This window comes from Henckelia pumila, chromosome 4 (assembly GCF_033568475.1).
Source record: "Henckelia pumila isolate YLH828 chromosome 4, ASM3356847v2, whole genome shotgun sequence".
In the NCBI taxonomy this organism is placed as follows: Eukaryota; Viridiplantae; Streptophyta; class Magnoliopsida; order Lamiales; family Gesneriaceae; genus Henckelia; species Henckelia pumila.
The window spans coordinates 161,183,382-161,204,864 of NC_133123.1; positions in this window are offsets into that span (position 1 = coordinate 161,183,382).

Consider the following 21,483-nt stretch of genomic DNA (forward strand, 5'->3'; position numbering starts at 1 on the left):
TCGGACAGTTCGGAGGCACCGAAATGAGTTCGGACCATCCGAACTCAAATACCAAGTTCGGACCATCCGAACCCAGTTCGGAGGCTCCGAACTCCCCCAGACAGCAATGCTAGATGACTAATCCGCGATTTTCGACAAGTGTCGGGCATGCAGGTTCGGAGGGCCCGAACCCCAGTTCGGAGGCTCCGAACTCCGGCAGATTTTGCCTATAAATAGGGCCATTCGGACAAGAAATTAGATATAAATCAAGTATTCCGAGTGTTCAGTTTATAGTAAGCGTTATACAGAGGGCCCTATCGGTAATAGTGAGATTCTGGAATAACAAAGAAGTTTTTATAGTCATCCAGAGTCAGCAACATCAAAGGGCTTACTACGGACGAAGGTATGGTCCGAGAATCTATTTAAGTTTTTGGAGTACTTATTAGCTTAGTTAAGGCTTATAGAACTTGTGTAGTGATACGATAAACTTTTGAATATAGGCTTGGAACCTAGGATCCTACTATACTTGAACTAGCCTAGAGGTACGTACACATTGACTGAGATTGCCAGCGAGTATACATGTTTATATGTTGCATTTATTTGGCATTATTATATGGCATGATATATGATTTACCGCTTTCTATATTCATATGTCATGTGCATATACACGTTGAGCCTATACCTTGTTATACCTATTTATAGAACCGCTCAGCTCTATACTCGATAGTCTGTCACTGAGAGTACCGCGACGGCGGGGACATTTATGTCTGACTACTCTGGTGTACTTGACGAGTGTGGTTGCACCCAGAGGTTGATCCGTGCGGTGGCAGCACTCATGTGGCGCCTGTACTGAGCATGACTTTTCAGATGACCCTTTACCAGTCATCATGTTGCATGCATCATATTTATACGTGTACTCATGTTTATGTACTGGGCGTTAGCGCTCACGTCCTAGTTGTTATCTTGGACACCCTATTCCATGGGACAGGTAGCAGGATGGACGGAGCTGGTGGTTCAAGGCAGGATTAAGGAGCAGACCTTGAGGAGTTAGTTATACAGCAGGATTCGATATAGCTGTATAATGTTTACTTTTAAGTATTTCGATATGGTTGTATCACTACTGATGAATAAGCTTGACACTTTTATACTAAGCTGATATGTAATTTACGGTTATGTTTCCGCACGTTTTACTCTGTTAAGTTATTTTGCTGTATTAAGTTTAATGCATTCTATTAGTTGCCTGTTAGTAGGTGATACCATGCAGGGTCACTACAATCATTAACTCTACCCTCAAGTTTCAAAATATTTTCAACCAAGTTCAATTATTATTTGCACAGATCAAAATGACTTTTTAGGTTATTTTTAGGCTCAAGAAATTAAGCAGGAGAACAAGTATCTGGGTATATATCAATTTCAAACAAAAACTCAGGATTCAAGCAAAAGGATTGGTTCATATCAGATTGGGTAGTATTGAGTGGCTGAGAATATTATTGCATTGCTTTGCTAGATATTGATCTTGGCTTCCTTCTACTCCATACAGTCTACATATTTTTGTCTTGTATTTAGATTAGAATTTTAATCCATTTTTTTTCAAGGTCTACTCTCACCTTACTTTCTCCGCTATTACTTTTTCTTTGAACTATGAACTTTTTAGCTGTTCATTTTTTGTTTTTAGAATTTTCATATCAAGGCTAACAAATAAATATTGGCTAAAAAGGTTCAATGAACTCAACAAAATTGCCTAAATCACATCTGTGTTCATAAAAATATACCTCAATCTCAAGCAAAAATCACAAGAATTAAGAATCAAATCCTCTAATCCACATCACAAGTCCACATAATTATTCACTAATTGCTAGGAGTATCGAAAATCATGGCATTCGTGCATATGAGTGAGAATTCAAAATTAAATATAGCTAACATTGAGTCTTCAGTACAAAAATTATTTTATCATAGGCCAACACATTTATAACATCATGCATTTAACTCAAACTAACTCATAATTTTTTTTAAAATTTTCACACACCCCCAAACTTAAATACAGAGGCGGTCCTAAAAAAACGAGGTCCTGGGCAAAGCTTAAACTATGGGCTCTTTTGTATTAACTTGAAAATTAAAATACATACATATATATATATATATATATTTAAAAAATCCGAATAACATAATCAAAATATACCAAAACACATAAATCATTAAAGTACACAAATGAAATAAGTTTTATATAATTTCTCAAAATAATTTAATCAACAAAAAATATTATTTAAAATGGGCTATTCTTATGTTTTTGAAACAAAATTTTCAATTATGTCGTCATAAGATATATCTTTCAATATGATTTTTTTGATGCAGAGGATCGCCAAACCATTAAGTTTCTCTTGACTCATTGTGGTTCTCAAATAAGATTTCAATAATTTTAATTTCAAAAAATTCTCTCAACTGATGTTATAGTCACAGGAATAGTCAATAAAATTTGATACGCAACCACGATCATAGGAAAAATATTCATTTTCAGAACTGTAATCCTCAAATTTTCAGAATCTATATGAAATTACAAAAAATATTAACATCTAACATTAAACCAAAATAATGTAAACAAAAACATTAAATCAAAATAAGATTAAACAATATATCGAAATTCGAAAATAAAATAAAATTGAACAAGAGTCTTGTAATTCATACTTTGGATCGTTTTGTCGAATGCGTTTGTGTATTTTCGTAAGTTTTGTACTTCCCTATTTTCTGAATACTAAAACTATTGATAGTCAATTCACATAATCGGACGCACAAAGCCACAAACTAACAAAAAACAAAGTATATCGAAACTTTCAAAATTAAAAACTCAAATTCTTCTTATATGTGGATGAATTTTGTGTGAGAACATAATATATAATATTTATATATAAATATATATATAATATTTTTTTTTTAAAAAAAAAATTGAGGCCATGGGCATCTGCCCTGGCTGCCTAGGGCCAGGGCCGCCCCTGCTTAAATACGTGTATTGTCCTCAATGTACAGTAGTAATAAAAACAAGGGCACATAACTTGGGCACCGAACATCAATACTCGGCATCATCCTTATCATTCAAAGCTCCTTTTTAGGGGTGGTGCCTAAACTCTCACAGCTTCGCACTTTTTGCACCTACACAACTCAAAATTATTATTAATGTCTAGTCTGATCATAAAAAAATAATATGAAAGAAAAACAACTAAAAATAAAATAAAAATAAAGCAAATAAACAAAAACAGCTTAGGTTGCCTCCCAAAAAGGGCTTAGTTTATAGTCCATAGCCCGACTATACTCTGATTCTAGCTTGTTGCCACTTTGTTGGAGGTTTTGCCTTTCCCTTTCACCATGCAAACATATTCAACGACCCTCTTAAACTTTGCCTTCCTTTTCTTTTTCTTCTTCTTTGGGTCCCGCGGATCATTCTCCCTTGGCAATTCTACCTTTCTCTCAATTTCGCGACAACATTCAATCTTATTTTCTTATTCGATCATGAACACTTTATCCTTGGATGGATTTCTAGCCTTCTTGAACACATCAAAGTTCACCTTTTCACTATGAACTCCCATCGTCAGCTCACTTTTCTTGACATCAGCAGTAGCCAAGAACAGTCTCCCCAAGATCAGTGGCATATTTCCATCTTCCTCCAATCTAGCACAACAAAATCTGCAAGAAAAATAAATTTATGTATTTTTACCAACACATCTTCAATGATTCTATGTGGATATGTGAGCGATCTATCGGCTAGCTGCAATGCGATTGTTGTGGGCTTCACCTCACCAAGTCCTAAAGTCCTAAAAATAGAAAAAGACATTAAATTAAAACTAGCTCCTAAATCACAAAGTGTATTATTAAAACTAGAAGAACCAATAGTGCAAAGAATCGTAAAATTCCCTAGATTTTTTAGTTTATGTGGTATCTTCTTTTAAGGATAGCATTGCATTCTTCATTCAGATTTACTGTCTCGAACTCCTCCAATTTCCGCTTCTTAGACATCACCTTCTTCAAGAATTTGGCATAGTTCAGCATTTGCAGCAAAGTATCGTTGAATGGAATGTTGAAATGAAGTTTCTTGAAGATCTCCAAAAATTAGCAAAATGTTCATCCAATGCTTTCTTCTTGAATCTCTAAGGTAAAGAAGCTTTGGCTTAAACATCGGTTTCTCTTCGGTTGCCTTCTTAGACTCCAAAGGCTTACTCTCCCTGATATTTCTCTCACCAACTTCAGCCCCTTCCACTTCTCCTCTTTCGCAACTTCATATTTAGGTTCACTGACTCCAACTTCTTTTCCACTCCTCAACTCTATGGCCTTGCAGTGTTCTATTGAATTCATCTCAATATTACTCGGGAACTAACCTTTGTTGTGATCTTTCAATGCATTTGCTAGCTGTCCAATTTGTATCTCCATAGATTTCATTGTAGCACTCATATTGATCATATGCGTCTCCAAAGCTATCAAGACGAGACTCGGTCATCGCCATTCTTTTACCAAATTCCACAATAAAAGTACCAACCAAATCTTCAAAGATGGATTCCCTTCTCCCTTATTTGTATTAAATCCCGAAGTGAGATTCAATACATTCTTATTATTTGCATAAGAGAAATTTTCATGGTTACGCAATCAAGATGATAAGAATTTGGAAAAAGGTTACCTCGATATCCTCTATAGCCTTTGATGTTAATGTATTAGGCCTCGTCAGGAGTGTGTGTATGTGCAATAGTGACAACCTCACCTTTAGAATTTTCATTGCTCATAGCAGCTATCTGTGAAGTCAAAGCCGAGACTTGAGCATATAAAGAAGTGAGAGGATCCAAAGCATAAACTCCGACTGATTTTTGGATACCATCTCGTTCAGTCGGCCACTGGAAATTGTTGATTGTCATTTGCTCTAGCATCTCATAGGCTTGAGTAGGATCTTTTGAAAATATAGTTCCTCCAGTTGTAGAGTCTACATACATCTTCGTTGGAGAATTCAGTACATTATAAAAAAATTCAGTATGCTCCCAATCAGCAAAGTTGTGGTTCGGGCACCGTCTCATCAAGTCCTTGTAACGCTCCCATGCCTCATATAGCTGCTTAGAATCATGCTGCCTAAATGTGCTAATCTCAATCTTAAGTTGGGTGGACTTGGCAGGAGGAAAATATTTAGCAATAAATTTCACTGTCATGTCCTCCCAAGTAGTAATGCTTCCCAACGGCAGTGATTGCAACCAACTTCTAGCTTGATCCCTGAGAGAAAAAAGAAACAGACGCAGTCTAATAATATCTTCAGAAAAATCATATCTTATAACAATTCAATATGAAACGTGATATGGTGATATATATATTTTTTTTGTTTGTGATTTAAATCTGTTGTCACCAAATGACCTTAAAAAAGAAATTGAACAAAGGCTAAAAAGTTAAAAATGTTATATTTCAAAACCCGCGTTAACTAAGGGCATTTCTCCGATTTTTTAGGAATGTTCTATTCCTAATTCATTTTTATATCATCAATGATTGTCTGAATTAGGTCAGTTTGGATACAGAAGTTGTAAGTTAAAACATATACTTAAATAAGCTTAGATTTTTAAATGTTTTTTTATTAAAAAAAAGCAGAATTAGTTTTGGCTTTTGAATAAATGTTGAAAATTGATTTTATTTAAATTTTTAAATAAAAGTAGAAGCGGAATTTAAAAATCCTAAAATTGTAGTTTAAAAAAAATATTTTTAAATTATTTTAAAAATAATTTTTTTAACCAAGCACTTTGTTATTAAGAAATTTTTTTTTTTAGAAAAAAAATTTTTCAAATAAAAAACAAATTAAACAGACTCTAAGTTCCACGAGGTGGACGAGCGTGGGCCAGTCATGAAATTAAAATTTCAAGTTTTAAATTTTTTTAAGTTCCGAAACACTCCTGGAATTGTAAGTTTTAGCCTTTTTCCGACCTCATTTTGAATCATAGGTCCACTCCTGAATATGACTTATCGTTACAAAGTAAATTTCACGTTCTCAAATATGGGAAATATTGAGGCCAGATGGATGTCTTTATTTTAGCACCAAGTAAAAGCAATTTGTACTCCTTAAAAAAGGAAAAAAAAAAAAGAAATTTGTAGATAGACTTGGAGATTTTAAATGTTACAAACAGGAATCTTCAAGATAGAGGGACCAAGAACTGATGTCCAAGTACCATATATATTTCCTTGGAATTAATCACAATAGTTACCACATGCCAAGCAGTCATGATTGCTCAAAAGTTTACAAACTACTAGATCCTAGCAGGTGGGTCACCTCGAAATTATTTACAAAGAAATAAATTGTTGGTCCCAGGTGCGACATCAAAAAAAAAATATTGAATGTGAGCAATTTTTTGCTGTGGAAATTGAAGGTGCAAACAATTCTAACAAAGGAGCGTTGCTTGGTAGCTATTGGAGATAGACCGGCGGATATCACGGACGATCAAAAGTAGAATGAGATGAATCACAATGGTGTTGCCAATTTGCACTTGGCTATAGCGGATGAAGTTTTGTCAAGTATCTCTGAAATAAAGAATGAAAAACTTATTTGGGATACTCTGATAAAATTGTATGAGGTCAAGTCACTACACAACAAGATTTTCTTAAAGAGAAAGCTTTATACTCTTCGGATGGCGGAATCCTCATCGATGACCGACCATATCAACACATTGAATACTCTATTTTCTCGGCTCAACTCTATGGGGCATAAAATAGAGAAAAAAGAATGTGTGGAGCTTCTACTTCAGAGTCTACCGGATTCATATGACCAACTCATCATCAACGTTACCAACAATGTTCTTTCGGATAATTTAAATTTTGACGACGCCTTAGTTGCGGTTCTTGGAGAAGAAAGTCGTCAAAGGAACAAGGAAGATAAGTTGACAACGTCGAAGCAAGTAGAGGCTTTACCGATGACGAGAGGAAGATTGACAGAGCGTGACTCCAGTGGGAGCCACAGATATGGTAGATCCAAGTCAATAAGTAAGAAGAAGAATATTTACTGCTTTATCCAATAGCTGCCAAGCAACGCTCCTTTGTTAGAATTGTTTGCACCTTCAATTTTCTCAGCAAAAATTGCTCCCATTGAACTTTTCTATCTCGTATTTTGCCGACATCTTGACTACAAGAATCCTGCCTTATAAAATCTTCAAAAAATCTTTTTTGATGTGGAAGAACAGTCTAGGTATGAGGACCCGGATCCTAATCATCTAAACATATAAGAGTCATACTATCGACGATCGAGAGGTACAAGAAAAATGACAATTTTTTTTTAGGGGTGTGACGCGCGGGCGCACATAACGCTCTGTCCGGGAGAAGCAAAATGCGCGGGCGTGCCGCGGGGCTGAGCGGGCGCGTTGCCCTCGCTGTTTTGGCTCCAAAAACAGCTTTATAAGTGCAATATATCACCCGAAAAGGCTCCGACATGACCCAACTAACATCCTTCAACAACAAAATATCCGAATGGATACAAAAGAGTCGAAAAAAAGAAGTTCAATACAAGGTAGTTCTAAAGTTGTTCGGATACAAAAGTAATAGAACATGCAATGGTTCTAGTTACAATCCAAAATAAGAGTTTGAATATATCAACTCCTAAAACAACTCCAAGTCCTCACTCTATCCACTAGACCACCTAGCCATGCGATCTTTGACTTGGTCCTGCCCCACCTGTTGCCATGCATGCATACAAAAACAAGGCAACAGCCGGATAACTCTGGTGAGAAACAACATTCCCAGTAAAAGAGACATGCATACAAAATCAAATAGCATATCAAATCAAAGCACACATTCACTTCAATATATTCCAAAATGACATGAGATGAATGCATGATTTCAAACTCGGGATTATCTACTCGGATAATCAAAAGGTAATTCGGTTACTTGATTGGGATCCCGAGGTCAAGATCACGCAACTAGCCCGCCTACGCTCCCGCTCGGGGTGGTGTTACGCGTCTCAAATCCCTAGACTTTGGCGCAACTATAGAAGTATTCTGGCACTGGGGGAACTCAACATCCCAGGCCACTCGTTATAGCTCCCAAACGTCTAATTCGAATCTGGGTAATTCAGCCCTCTAAAAATCAAGGAAGTTGGCTCAAGATGAATGCATATGAGATTCGAATTACATTCACATAACTCAAATCAAGTACGTAATCAATCAAAAGCAAGTAAACATGCAAGTATGTGATTTTGGGGCTCAAGAATCAACATGAACTCGAGTATTCAACCACATTCGATTCGATGTCGACTTTTACCTTTTTAAGTTTGTCGGTGATCCAAATCGTTCATCGACTTCAATCGGTTCAAGCTTCCAAGATCGTTCAAAACCGAATATCTTCAACCAAAATCTGAAAATATGGAATACGAATTCGATATAAATCTTCTAACTCGAACAACCTGGAATTCAAACCATACAATTCAATTGGCAATTCAAACTCGATTTCGACGGCGTAACAGCTCTATATTGACAAACCAAAAACCACAATATCATCACGGCCTTCCAAAACAACTCATAATGACTTGAAACCATAAAAAACAACTCAACCCAACCAATCACATAAGCCCCCATTTTCGAAATTCAAGAGAAAATTCACCAAAAAATCCAAACTTCATTCTTTTTCCGAACCGACTTCAAAAAAATGATAAATGCTAGTCTAAGAACAACATATCCAAAAATCATACGATTCCAACAACATCCGAAATTTAGAACCTGAGGGATCGGAGTAATACTTACGGTACTTTGAAGCTCTAACGATGGGGATTCCAAATCCGGGCTCGGAACGAAAATCCAACGGTCGGATCGGGCGGAGATCCGGGAAGAAGAGCTTGGAGAAATGTTGGCTATGGAGTCTTGGGAGCTCTCGGTTTTCTGGCTTGGGAAGGAGAGAGATGAGTGAGTGAGGGATTAGTGGGGAAGACACCCACTCAAATAACCCATTAATTAATTAATCCACTAACTCAATTGCATTTTAGCCCCTCAACTTTCCAAATCTTTGTAATTCCACCCTGAACCATTATTAATTCAATCCCTCAATTTCTAATTTCCATTTTATCAATTAATAACTCAATATATAATTTTGGGGCGTTACAATTCTCCCCCTCTAAGAATTTATTTTGTCCTCAAAATCGAATATGGTTCAATCTTAAAATATCATTCCAAGGCTGTAAAGAATTCTCATCATGAAAGTAATTCTGGTAATTGCTGCTTTCAATCGGACTCTGTATCCCAAATCTCTTCTTCAAATTCATATCGGCTCACTACACTGTCACACTGAATCGATTTGTTTCGGAACAACTTCTTAGTTCGGTAGGAAATTGGAATTGGTCAAAGTAACTCGACGTCTCATAATATTCAATCCTCTATGTTCGAAGAACGTAAAGTGGATTTGGTGACATTATGCGGCAAAATACGAAAAAATATGTCATGAATACTAGATGGAGGTGGAACAAAAACAATCCATAGGAAAGATTGCTTATCCTCTTCCGAATCTCTTAAGAATCGATCAACCTCAGAGACGAGCTATCTCTCTTCTCCTATTTAACAAAACCTCTGAAAGTAGAAGTCCACTGAATTACTCGGTCTCTTTTATCAAAGTACAAAGATTAGAATCTAAAATTCGAATACTTCGTCTATCTGTTCTGAATCGTCGTTATTCTCATCTGACTAACAAAGTCATCTTCATTCTTGTCAGAATAACTTCACCTGCTCATTCGAATTTCAAATCAAATCTGGTCCCAACTCAGGTGACTCAGATAAGAATCTCAATTCAAATGAGATTTGCATTTCCTATCGAATAATTCTTCGAATGCTACTATCCAAATATTCGTTTTATAGATAATTGTGTATGAATTCTTCACGAGAATCAAGGATTCTGTCAACTAGTGCTAAGTCAAGCACTACGGCTCGTATCATAATCTATAAATTCAGGATCATCTATTCTTGTTATCAGTCATTCTGAGGATAATAGTTGTACTCGGATGCATTCAATAACAGAAACCTCTTCAAAATATATGCCCAAAATAAGAAATATATCAAGGATCTCGGTCTGATATGACCGAATTCGGATATTCAAACAATCTGACCAAATTTATGACGAAACATCTATAATCTGATCATGTCTGAAAGTCATTCTATATGGAATACATTAGCAGTTTTCATCACTCGGTCAAACAATACTCAACCCGAAACTCAAACTTGAACTGATCGGTAGCTTCGAAACAAAATATGTCGAAACGTAATCATATTCCATTCTGAATCAGTATAAATCGTACAACAACACATCGGGTGGTTTTCTCTGCTTTCGACGGGTGGCAGTTCAGAACATCGAAACATATACTTCAAACGCCATTCCTTTTCTGTTCTACTAAATCTGATTCTTTAAATCATCAACATCTTTCGGTCGTTTGAACTAATACTGCATAGACTGCAAAATTCCAATCTCAAGAGTCGATTTCTCAATCAGAGTCATCTGGTAAAACAAAATGATCACTCTCGAATAAGGCATCAGTACTGACTTGAAACCCAAATGGTGCCCAGATATGACTTTCTTCATCAAACTCCGAAAAATTGAATCAGATTCTATACGTTATAGATCCTTCTCAATCAATTCGGATTCTATTCGGAACAAAGATTCTGATAGACTTCCGATCTGCTTCGAATTCTAACTCGGAAGTGCAACAATCGTCGATCAAAATAGAATTACCGATATTAGATAATATAAGAACAGATCTTTCGTTTTATAACATCAGTTGATGCATTCAATTCGAATCGGCTTTCACTGTCAAAATCATTTGGTAAAATAAATCATCTCTTCTATCATATAATCAGTTCACACCGCGAAACAAATACTCCAATTCTAATATCGGAAAGGATTACGGAAATATTCTCATAAGAAAATGACACTAGATATTTCAATCAATAAGATCGCTATGAGCTCAAAATCCAGAATCAAACATTGAGTCTCGAGCTCCTTCAGTTGCTTCGATGCATAAGCTATCACGTGCTTCCTCTAAATACAAATATATCCCAATCTCAATAAGAAAGAAATGTACTAAAGATCATCAGTACAAAAGAATAAATAATGCGATCTCATAATATTCGGTTCAGACGAAAAATGCTTCATTCGGTTAACTGAGCAATCGGCTTCACAAACGATAAGAATTCCTTGATATATCTGCTTTTGGAACTCGATAGACTCATAAATATTAAAATATCATCCATTGATATAGGTCTCGGAACAAATCATAACAGCTTCAATTTTTCAGTAGTCCACAGAAATCTCATCTCAGAGATAAAAATAATCGCCAGAATAACTCTATCCCGTCAAGATTCGTACTTTGATAGAATCACATATAACTGCTCGGATCACAAGATCTGCAAACGACTCTCAAATGCTTTGAATGATCAGTTCTACTATTCGAATAGCCAAGAAAACTCATCGATAAGAATAACTCTAAATCCATTTATATACTTCTGGAAGATTCGGTTCATACGATCCAAAACACTACAGGAGTGTTTACCAAACCAAAAGGCACAACTAAAATTTCAAAACGGCCATACCTCAGTCTGAAAGATATCTTGAGGACACTTTCTTCACAACCCGCAGTTGAACGACATTTTCATTTCGATTCAATGCTGCATTAAACCTCACAAATTGGAGACAATTCAGGAATATCATCCGGAACAACATTAGCAACTCTAAAATCCTCTGAGATATTAACCAATTCGGTTTCCCATTAAGGACATCAACTGCAACCATCAAGAATTCTTCTACACGATTCTGAAACAAACGGATCATCGACAAAATAGATCTCAATTGAATCTTGAATCAAGAATCCTTACCAAACGATCTCCACTAATCTGTCATCTCGAATCTGTATTTAACAACTTATGGAACCATCCACGGTTTCCCCGTACTTGGTCAAGCAGCTAAACAACCAACACTGCCAATCTCTGATAACTCAAATACAAACAGTGCAGTACAAACATATCCCCATCAATTAGGAATTCAAAATTTTCGTACTAACCTTACAACAATCAATCCTTCTAATCAGAAACGGAGAATATCAACGAAAGTATTCGAAGGCTCCGAAGACAAGATAAACATTAAACAGATTCCTCAACAAGAAGATAAGAAACACATCCACATCTATCAATATAAAAGCAGAAACCAAAAATCGAACAGTTACCTGCTACGTCATCGTCTGGTGAAGTCTGAGCCTGATCCTTGCTAAAAGCAAAAACTAGTGTCTGTTGCGTCAGAGGTTGATTTACGTTCGCATGACCTTCCAGTCGATCCTGACTCGGCGGCTGAAATGAGTGAACCACAGGAGCTTGCCTCTCCGGCTGAACCAACGGTCTAAAAGAACTTACAGTTTGATCTCCAACGATACCACGCTGAGGACATCTCCTAGCAAAGTGTCCTGGCTGCTCACAGACGTTACAGTTACCAAAGATTCCTCTACACTGATCGCTGGGATGGCAACCACCACATTCGTTGCAGGTCATACCTGAAGATCCCGAACTCCGTCCTGAACCAAACTGTTTCGATTCGTTGGAGTTAGAAGAACTACTCCCAGACTTCTTGAATTGTTTTCCCCTTGGTTTAAAATTATCCCCAAGGTTACTCCCTCTGTATCTGGTCGATTGTTGAAACAAAATCTGCTGAAAAAATTCAGACTTAAAAAGATCCCAAGAGACGGTCGTACCTTGATTCTCTAATGATTTCTTCTTTGATATCCACCAACTTTTGGCAAACCCCTGAAGTTGAAACACAACTAACCTAATTCGTCGGTCATCGATGTAGTCAAGAGAATCAAACAACTGATCAATCTCCTCTAACCAGTTTCCACACCCAATGGCATTTTCAGCACCCTTCAGAGTCGGTAGGTTAAACGATTGAACCTCATCAGCAAAGATTTCATCGGTGTCTAAGTGACATCCATTAGTAATTTACAATACTCTTCTGTTCGATCGGAGGTTTATTGCTGGTTATTGCCTATTCAAAATTCATCGAGGGAAACATACCTTATATCAAGAGGATTAGGACACAAAATATCTCATAAACTCAAATCACAATTTGGTTTCCTCAATCTCCGTTCGACTAACTCATTCCAGCTCAAGAGAACTCGGATTCAATCGGGAATCAATTACAGTTTATATCTCAAGAAATTCATGCTTTATAATTTACATAATATAATCATGTATTTCAAGTAACTCATAAATAACAAAGCATTCTTTCAATTAAATCAAGTAAGCATGCTGCGAGAATTAAATCACAATCATTTAACTCGAGAATTGAAAAATCATGCTCGCATAGAATTCTAATAATCAAATAAAGAGTTCAATCACATGCGAGAAATCAATTCATGCAGACTCGATCTACCCCGCTCACTCTAATTCAATCCAAGATCTTATCTCTCTGATACCACTTAATGTGAGGACCCGGATCCTAATCATCTAAACATATAAGAGTCATACTATCGACGATCAAGAGGTACAAGAAAAATGACAATTTTTTTTAGGGGTGTGACGTGCGGGTGCACCAAACGAGGCGCGGGCAAGCATAACGCTCTGTTCGGGAGAAGCAGAACGCGCGGGTGCGCCCCAGGGCTGAGCGGGCGCGTTGCCCTCGCTGTTTTGGCTCCAAAAAAATCTCTATAAGTGCAATCTATCACCCGAAAAGGCTACGACATGACCCAACTAACATCCTTCAACAACAAAATATCCGAATGGATACAAAAGAGTCGAAAACAAGATGTTCAATACAAGGTAGTTCTAAAGTTGTCCGGATACAAAAGAAATAGAACATGCAACGGTTCTAGTTACAATCCAAAACAAGAGTTTGAATATATCAAGTCCTAAAACAACTCCAAGTCCTCACTCTATCCACTCGACCACCTAGCCATGCGATCTTTGACTTGGTCCTGCCCCACCAGTTGCCATGGACACATACAAAAATAAGGCAACAACTGGATAACTCAGGTGAGAAACAACATTCCCAGTAAAAGAGACATGCATACAAAATCAAATAGCACATCAAATCAAAGCACACATTCACTTCAATATATTCCAAAATGACATGAGATGAATGCATGATTTCAAACTCGGGATTATCTACTCGAATAATCAAAAGGTAATTCGGTTACTTGGTTGGGATCCCGAGGTCAAGATCACGCAACTAGCCCACCTACGCTCCCGCTTGGGGTGGTGTTACGCGTCTCAAACCCCTAGACTTTGGCGCAACTATAGGAGTATTCTGGCACTGGGGGAACTCAACATCCCAGGCCACTCGTTCTAGCTCCCAAACGTCTAATTCGAATCTGGGCAACTCAGCCCTCTAAAAATCAAGGAAGTTGGCTCAAGATGAATGCATATGAGATTCGAATTACATTCACATAACTCAAATCAAGTACGTAATAAATCAAAAGCAAGTAAACATGCAAGTATGTGATTTTGGGGCTCGAGAATCAATATGAACTCAAGTATTCAACCTCATTCGATTCGATGTCGACTTTTACCTTTCCAAGTTCGTCGGTGATCCAAATCGTTCGTCGACTTCAATCGGTTCAAGCTTCCAAGCTCGTTCAAAACCGAATATCTTCAACCAAAATCTGAAAATATGGAATACGGATTCAATATAAATCTTCTAACTCGAACAACCCGGAATTCAAACCATACAATTCAATTGGCAATTCAAACTCGATTTCGACGGCATAACGACTCTATATTGACAAACCAAAAACCACAATATCATCACGGCCTTCCAAAACAACTCATAACAACTTGAAAACATCAAAAACAACTCAACCCAACCAATAACGTAAGCCCCCATTTTTGAAATTCAAGAGAAAATTCACCAAAAAATCCAAACTTCATTATTTTTTCGAACCGACTTCAAAAAAACGATAAATGATAGTCTAAGAACAACATATCCAAAAATCATACGATTCCAACAACATCCGCAATTTAGAACCTGAGGGATCGGAGCAATACTTACGGTACTTTGAAGCTCTCACGATGGGGATTCCAAATCCGGGCTCGGAACGAAAATCCAACGATCGGATCGGGCGGAGATCCGGGAAGAAGAGCTTGGAGAAATGTTGGATATGGAGTCTTGGGAGCTCTCGGTTTTCTTGCTTGGTAAGGAGAGAGATGAGTGAGTGAGGGAGTAGTGGGGAAGACACCCACTCAAATAATCCATTAATTAATTAACCCACTAACACAATTGCATTTTAGCCCCTCAACTTTCCAAAGTTTGTAATTCCACCCTGAACCATTATTAATTCAATCCCTCAATTTCTAATTTCCAATTTATCAATTAATAACTCAATAATATAATTTTGGGGCGTTACACTAGGGATGCAAACGAACCAAATCGAGCCGAATAATGGTAAAATTTTAAGGCTCAAATTCGGCTCGATAAGAGTATTTTCGAGTTCGAGCTCGATTCGAAGTTTGATAATTTCAAATATTTTGGCTCGATATATTGGTTCGAAAAGTTTGAAATGTATATATATTTATTATATAATTATATTATATTAATTAAATATTAAGGCTCGCGAACTATCGAACAAAGTAATTTCGGCTCGAGCTCGGCTCGAAAAAAAGTTCGAACATGTTCGAATTCGGCTCGATTTCGATAATCTCGAATACGAATCAAATATTTATCGAGTGGACTTGTAAAGCTCACGAACAGGTTTGGTTCGTTTGCACTCCTAGATCAGTCACAACTGCAACCACAGAGCATACTCAGAATTTTAAAAAATTTTATGCCAAGGCTCTGATACCACTTGTTGGTCCCAGGTGCAGCATCACGAGATAGAAAATATTGAAATTGAAGAATAAAATAGACACCAAGATTTACGTGGAAAACCCACAAAAATATTAGGGTAAAAACCACGGGCAAGATCAAAGGATTCCACTATAATATTTGGAGAATTACAACCTCTCTTTGTGTTTCCAAAGAGACACTCACTCTCTTAATACATGAGAAAACCTATCTAAAAAATATATAGAAATACACTCAAAATATTTGAATGTTTAAAACGAGAGAAAAGAACTGAAAATGGGATGGTTTTCAAAGCCGAGGGAAGAGCTCTATTTATAGAGCTCATTCCTCGATCTGAACCTACAAAAGCAAATTTAAATTTGCTTTTGCTGCCTTTGGATTTGCACGTGTCTTTCATTCAATTGATTGGAAATAATGACAATGCATCATCTTTCCACCTATCTCAATTATTGAGTTTCAATTCTACCAACACTTGCTGCCACCTTTCTTTTGTTTAATCAATTCTGCCGACACAAATTCAGTCTTAAAAATAGGACAAATATCTAAGATGCTACACACTTCTCTTCTTTGGTCCTATAAAAACAGGACAAATACACAATGTTCCTTTTTAGTACCACCCAACACTTCATAAAATTGTATTCATATATTAATTATACCATGGAAATTCAGTTCCACACCACACCCACAAATAACAACATTGTCAAAAGAAGTAAAAGCGCAAGCACAACCAATAAGAACAAATTTGTTGGTGTGAGGCAAAGGCCTTCTGGAAAACGGTTTGCCGAAATCAAGAACACGACTCAAAAGATCAGAATGTGGCTCGGAACATTTGATACTGCATAGGAGGTTGCTCAAGCATATGATGAAGCGTCATGCCTCCTTCATGGAATGAATACACGAACGAATTTCCTCAACAACGTGCCCTATAAGTTGTAACCCAGCTCTCTCTTTGAAGATTCGGAATCTTCTCAATCAAAAGAGAGGCCTAAACAAAAACAAAGTCCACCATTCTCCTAATCTTGAGAATGATCAGTCGTCTCAATCTAAAAAGACATCTACCAAAAGTAATAGAATTAGTGAGAGTTTGAGTAGTAACCAGATTTATGAGTCTCCGGCCAGTGCCACAAATGCACATAGCTCCGAAGGGGTGTATAAGCCAGTTTTGAGTTGTTTCTTGGGAAGACATGATTATGAATTGTACTCCTCACCTTGAACAATCACGATCGAGATTGCCAACTACTTGTGGTCATACTCTATAGTATAGTTGTCGTGGGATAATTCTTAAATATATCCTTATAGTTTTATTATCGTCCCAATTATATATCTTTTGTTTTTTATGTCTTGAAAATTTCCCTTATTAATTAAAAGATGTATCGAATATGTCCTTGAAACTAAATAATCCCTATTCTGCCCTTTATTTTCCATTTTAATATTAAAAGCTTAGTCTCATCATGCTTCCGTAAATAAATTAAAACAAATTACCTCTTTGACCAAAATGTTATCGGGTTATGTCCACCGGGTTTTACAGGTTTTTTCTCACAACCTAACCACGCGATCGCAACCGATAGTTCCTAGGGTAGACTCCTTTAGCAGCACCTAGCACAACCTTAATTCGTTTCCTACTTTAAGGCGTATAGTAAAAGCTTAAATTTTGAAATAAAACAACATGATAGAAAAGAAATTCGGAAATTTATTCAGACAACATATTATTACATAAATCACCCTCCTTTGAAGAGGAGGAGATAACTTGTTCAGCTACTCATCATAGCCTTGTTCTTGAAATACATAAAATTAAAAACACTTAATAAACTTAGAAATAGAAATATTACAATATTTTTATTTGGGAGAAAAATGAAGGAAATGATCGATGTCTTCAGCTTTCTCGAGAGCCTGTATTTATATCAGTAGTTCAACTCGTTTCACCAAAAAACTTTAGGGAATCTTTACAGTTGTCTTGTCTTTTTATGCCATTATTGATGACATCTTTTTCTGGTGGAGGAGTCACATGATTGATTTTTCCTTTTGGATTCAAGCTTCTCACATTCCTTCTTTATTGTGTTCGGGAAATCTTTTGCTTTTGCAGTGTGACCTTGGAAAAATGCGTGTTTGGTGGTCCCTGTCCACTTTTGCTTGTCTCAAGAAAATCTTTTCGATCCGTTCGAGGTCTGAAAGTTTTTCCAAATTCTGAATCCTTCTGGTTTGGACATTTTGGGCAGATATTCTCTATCCATCTTCCGATATGATCCATGTTACAAAATTTTCGGCGAGTTTCTTTACTCCCCGGTAGCTTGTTATTCCACAAAAAGTTTATCTTCTTTTCAAAGAGTTCTTCTGAAAAACCCATAGTTTTTCCTGTCTTTGTATTTAACAAGAACGATCCATTCGCAGAATTCTGATAAAATTTGAATGGAAACTTGAATTTTTCTATCTTGGTGAGAGAGATCCAAATACCCCATGCCCTTCTGGTTGAGATTTCATTTTTTCCAAAAGTGGACACCAATGGTATCTTTTCAGATATAGGATCCTTGATGAATCTTTGATTATTCATATCCGGTCTCCTTAGCTTGATGAAATGAAAGGACTCGTGTAATCCTTTCCCTGTTGGTTTTGGAGCTGCACTAAAAAAATATAATTCGAGCACATCTTCTCTAAAAAAATGATCATTATTTGCCCAAGTGTAATCACCACACCCTCTGCATCTTCCATCATTTAGGCTCAGCTCTGGGTGGGTCAACTCATGGTCTTCTCCCACCTGGATGGGGAGTTCTTGCCCTCCCCAGGGATAGAACTTGGACCACGAGGCATATATCCAAGTTATTATCATCCCTGGTACCACTTGAGCTATATGTCTGATGGTCCAAGTTCGAATCCTTGGGAGAGAAAAAACTATCCTTTCCAGGTGGGGAGAAGACCATGAGTTGACCCACCCCCTTTTATGTAATGACCACACCCTTGGATAAATTCCTGCAACATCAACCCTCCAAGTGGCTGGGTTGATTTCATTCCTTGTACTTAATTTATCTCACCTTTGTTGATAAACCTGAAATGGAAAACTTACAGCTCGATTAGCATCAATCTTAGATTTGTCTTTGTCTTGATTGGGCCTAAGATTGATCTCTTCCTCTTTTACCCCAGAGGCGGAGGGTTGACTTGATGATTTATTCTCATAATTGTTTTTTCATCTAGATCATCAAAATCTAATTATACATTAGCAATTTTTTCTTGAGTATTAGAATCATCAACATCTTGTTTTACAACTGGTAGCTGTATTTTTTGTTCTTGTAAAACCAATGGTTTTAACATTTCTTGTTTCTGAGAAACCTATGGCACGCATAATTGGCCCTTGAATAGCAGCCCATAATTGAGTTTGAGCTTGCAGACATCCTGTGATATGACTGGATACTTTGATCCGATCAGCTTGTTGTAACATGCCCTCCATATCGGCACTTATGACAAACTGGTTGAACTTGGTTTGAATCAACCCAAGGTGCTCCCTGAGATGCCTCTGCATTTTCATGATGAAATCCACGTCACTGTTTTTCATCTCTTGTTAAAAAATCTGCAAGAATATTTTCATGATATTTAATAATAACAATATCAAAAATATAATTTTGACATAATGCTTGCCATCTTAATAACTTAGCTTTCTCAAGTTTAGATTCAATCTTATTTCTTAATAAAGCTTTTACCTGGGTGTTATCAACCTTCAAAGTGAATTTTTTTAGCAAGTAAAAATAATGGCCATTTTTCAAAATCCCTTTTAACTGCATAAAATTCCTTTTCGTTGATATGCCATCTAATAGCCTCAGATTCTGAAAAAAAAAAACCCGCTACAGTATCTGCATGGTATTTCCCCATCTGAAGTTATCTTAGTAAGGACTGCTGCCCATCATTCATCGGTGGCATCCATAAATTGCACTAGATCATCTTCATCTACAGGTATAGCCATTTTTGGGAGATTCTTACATATCTCCTTTAACTGGTTCACCCCTCGAGTATGTTCATCAGTCCATATAAACCTTGCATCTTTTTTTAACAAAGGACTGAACACCTTTCTGTACATGGCTAGGTTGTTTATGAGCATCCCTGCAAAATTAACTACTCTTAGAAAACTTTGGAGTTGTTTTACATCTTTGAGTTTTTCTGAAATTTTTTTTACCTTTTCCACAATATAGTGTTGTAGAATTATTTCAGTTTCATCAATCTCAATTCCAAGGAATTTAATTTTTCTTGTTGCTATGACTGCTTTCTTTTCAGATAAAACCAATCCTTTTTTTTTTTTTTACAAATTTTAGAGAAAATATCTAAATGTTTAATATGTTCATATATGTTTTTTGATGCTATAAGAATATCATTAATATAAACAAACATGAAGTTGAAATAATCTTTAAAAAGATTATTCATTTTTCTTTGAAATATTTAAGGTGCATTAGCCAATCCCATTGGCATAACTTCCCAAATATAATTTCCTTGTGGTGTAGAGAAAGCTGTAAATTTCTTAATGTCTTCTTCCATCCGAATCTGGTAAAATCCAGACTTACAATCAAATTTTGAGAACACTCTAGCATTTCGTACGCAACTAATTAGATTTTCTCTACTGGGTATGAAGTACCCATCAAACTTCAGGATTTTATTAATTTCTTGGTAGTTAATTACTAACCTGGGTTTTTTTCTTTTTATTTCACCATGATTTCTGACCAAAAAACCTAGGCTGCTATATGGTGAAATTCCTTCTTTAATTAAACCAATGTCCAAATGTTCTTTGATAATTATCCTCATATCCCTTTGATCTGTTATGTTCATCGGGATAGGCCTATATCTAACGAATTCATACTTTTTTCCTTCTTTCAGAGTAAGGCTGACTTTGAGTTGATTTCTATCCTACCATGCCAAAGGATGCTTATTATAACTTTCTTTGAGTCTCTTTTTGATATCTTCCAGGGATATCTTATTTTCTAACTCTATATCTCTGTGGCTCAGAGTTACTTTGAGAAGCTCCATATCCTCTGTTTGGAGTTCTTGTTCTGTTGTTATTTTCAACATGGTTTCTCCTAACCTTCTTGAATCTTTCATCTTTGGGTGAAAAAGTTGTCATTTATCACCACGCTGGCTGCGAAATGTTATCGGCACTTGTTGATAAAACGCAACTTTGAGTCTTTGAATGATAATCTTATGATCACAAATTGTAGTGAACATTAGACGTCTTGACTCATTATCTTGAGTGTACTTCTTAAAAATTTGTAAGAAGTTATTTACTAACAAGATGTCAGCTCATGTATCATGGAAATAGATAGGTGGTGTTTTAACCTTGTACCAAGGTGTCTGGCATGCACCTCCCATAAGAATTTCATCTTGTTTTATTCCTTCGCAAAGAATTAAAATTCTTCGCGAGAAATCTCGTCCAACAATTTTTGGTAAGTCCTCTTCACATCCTTCTGGGAAGACTCCTCTTTTTGCTGTACAAATTCCTGCTCCTGAATCAATATAAGCTGCAAAGTATTCAGTTTTATATTTTTCATACAACATCCCAATTGGAATGTATATGGAGAAGAGACTTGTTGTCATTTTACTTAAAGGGATTACTAAATGGCCCCGCCATTTTTAGCAAACTATGTTGTAATTCAGTAATCCGATTAAGACTATTATGTCTTAATATTTCTAAAGACTCATTAGGAAGAGTATGGTCACTCTTTTCTATTTCTTCAATAAGTTCTT